We start from the raw sequence: 2,899 nt of genomic DNA on the forward strand, positions 1-2,899 counted from the left end.
GGCAGATTTTTAGGTTCCAAGGGAAATGCCTTCTGGGAGCAATGATAGGAAATCCTGTCTCCTCTTGTTCCTCTCCTTTACTAGCTGGGCTGTGGCTGCGATATGATTGGACTCTGTCAAACATTGCCACCACGATACCTTCCCTCCCACAGGCCCAAAGAACTGGGCTAAGTTTATCGTTGTCCAGAGCCTTAAAGCTGTAAGTCAAGAGAAACCTTTGTCTTTTATAAGTTGAACATCCTGAGTGTTTGCTACAGTGGCAAAAAGCTGATTCACACAACAAAAATGTGCGAGCCGACTTCTTTAATCAGAAGCTGCCCTGCCACAGCTCAACGGGCCAGGGCTGCTCCGAGGTGGCTGTGCTCCAGGCTCTGCTGCCCAGAGCTGGCCTCTCATGCCAAGTCCTGCCTCATTTCGTCTCAGCAGTGCCATAAATACTTCTTGAATTTAACTGCTTCATTCTTTCTGCACACACTGGAGCTCACACTGAAATAAAAGAAGCTCAACATCTTTCCAAGTTCCCACAGGGCTCCAGTTGGATCCAGCTTACTCCTGTTTGAAGTCTGCAGTCAAGGATGGGTACTCGTGAGGAGAAAGTACAGAGTCTTGCTGGTGTTTCCTAAAAGAAGTTCACACCCAGTCACCTCCTCCTCCAGCCCTGGTCTCCTGTGCCCAACAGGTCCTTATTTGATAAATGCAAATACTATATCCAGCCAAGTCAAAGGACTCCTCCAACTGTGCTGGGGAGATAATTAATGTCTCAGGGCAGTGTGGGAGGGGGGCAGCTGGTGGGTGGGGCCCAAACCAGCCCTATTCTTGAAGAGAGTGTATTTCTTTCTGTAACCCGCCCCCTCCACACACACACACACAAAGTGATTTTAATAATTCTGTTTGGCTCCCGTGTCTCATAAAAGATGTTTTGGGGGTGGCCCCAGCTTTGTGTGTGTGTGTGCTCTCTTTAGTTATAGGGGCACACACTTTGGTAGTCCATTTTTTTATTCATCTCCTGGATACCAAAGGGCCCTCTAAGCCCTGGAAGCCCCCCTCTGACTTCTATTATGGATTTTTCTGGTTGCCAGTCATGGCCAGTTTGTTAGAATGAGGGCAGAGAGGGAGGGGGAAGAGAGAGGAGGGGGTTGAGAAAGGGAGGAAGGGGGAGGGAAAAGAGAGGGGGGAGTGGAGTGATGGAGAGAGAGAGAGAGAGAAAGAGAGAGAGAGAGAGAGAGAGAGAGAGAGAGAGAGAGAGAGAGAGAGAGCCAGCGCAGGGGAGCGAGCCAGCTTGGGCAGGGAGGAGGAAGCAGAACAGCCTTTGTGTGTGGTCCCAGGCTGGTTCTCCCTTCACGAAATCCCGGGCTTCATTCCTGGCTCTGGTAAACTTGAGCGTCAGTGAATGAGTACCTTATCCGTTTTCTAAACACTGAAGAGGTTTGAAAGGGCTCTGTGGGCAGACTGTTACTATCGGCAAAAGAAAACAAGCCAGCGTATTTAGCTAAGCATTTTTAATATTTAAACATCATAACCTTCAGCTATGCAGGAGCAGTGGCTGGCAGCCAGGAAAGCTGGCCGAGGGGACGGGAGCTGCAAGTGTTCCTTCAGGTGGGTCTGCTGTCCCTTCGAGGGGCCAACAGGGCCTCCAGGCTTCCCACTGGCTCCGGGCCTGTGTGCCTCATAGTGGCAGCTTGCAAGGGGAGTCATCCAGTCTTTTCATGAGCTTTGTGGTTTGATCCTAACTCATTGCTTCCCTATTCAAAAAGCAAGTCTCAGCAGACCTCCAGGAGAAAAGGAAACTGGGATAGCGATGCAGGAACGTGACAGGGAAGCTGTGGCCTCAGCATCAGGACCAGGTACAGCAAATATTATCCCTGTGGATGTGGCCTGTGCTCCCCACTCCAGAACTGAGGCCATAAAAACCTGCCTGGCCAGGGGCTGTGACAGACCACAGCTCCTCCACGGCGCTGGGGACCCCTCCCAGCCGGGACAGGATGGCACCAGACACCCGCCCACCAGACTCCATCCCACCAGCTGGAAGTGGCTTTCTGGTTTATGGAGCAAGACGGACCTGTAAAGTCAGTAATTCTCGGCGGCCAGAAGAAAGTCAGCGCCCCGCCCCCACTGGAGCCTGGGGAAGCTTCTGGAACCCCGCAGGCCACTGAGCCTGCCGGAGCTCAGCCAGGGCCTCCCAGGCCAGACACCCCCGGTGCCACCCGAGGGGCTGAATGGACTCCCTGTCTGCCAGAGCAAACAAGACCCCTGGGTGGGGCGCTGGGGCACAGCCTGGCGCAGACCAGGCCGGAGGTTACACAGGCCACAGGGGAGGACAGGGGACGTTTTCTCTCTGGACATTCCACTGGGGAAGGCCTGCCAAGGGCTTTGCCAAGGAGCTCAGTCGGCCCCACCATTACGGATACACCAGTAAATGGCTCCATTCACAGAGGACAAGGCCCAAAGGGCCTTTCTAGTGCAATGCCTGCCCATTCCCCAGCCAGAGCTACCTCTTGCCAACCATAGGCTGCCACCCAAGGTTCCTGCTCTGGTTCAAGCTCACCCAGCTGCTCTGGGCTCTGAGATACATTTCCTGGCACAAAATTCTGGTTTCCTATTTATACAATATAAGTGTGGATCTGACCTGAAGGGCTGCTGCTGTGGGGATTAGTGATGGGCCAAAGTCGTTCCTGGTCTAGAGACTGCCTGCATATGGCTGTGATTGTTCTGACTTAAACTTTGGAATGGTTTTGCAGGGTCTCTAGATTTGCTGACATCCCTAGGGCTGGCTAGAAATAGGAGGTAGGGGGAGCTCCCACTGGCAGGATGCTGGTGTGTGTGGGAAGGGGCAGAGGAAGGCATGACTATTTCCTATTTTTCAGCCTCCCCAGCTTGCCCTGGATGTGAAATCGTTTCC

This window comes from Mus caroli, chromosome 13, assembly GCF_900094665.2.
Source record: "Mus caroli chromosome 13, CAROLI_EIJ_v1.1, whole genome shotgun sequence".
NCBI classification, from domain to species: Eukaryota; Metazoa; Chordata; class Mammalia; order Rodentia; family Muridae; genus Mus; species Mus caroli.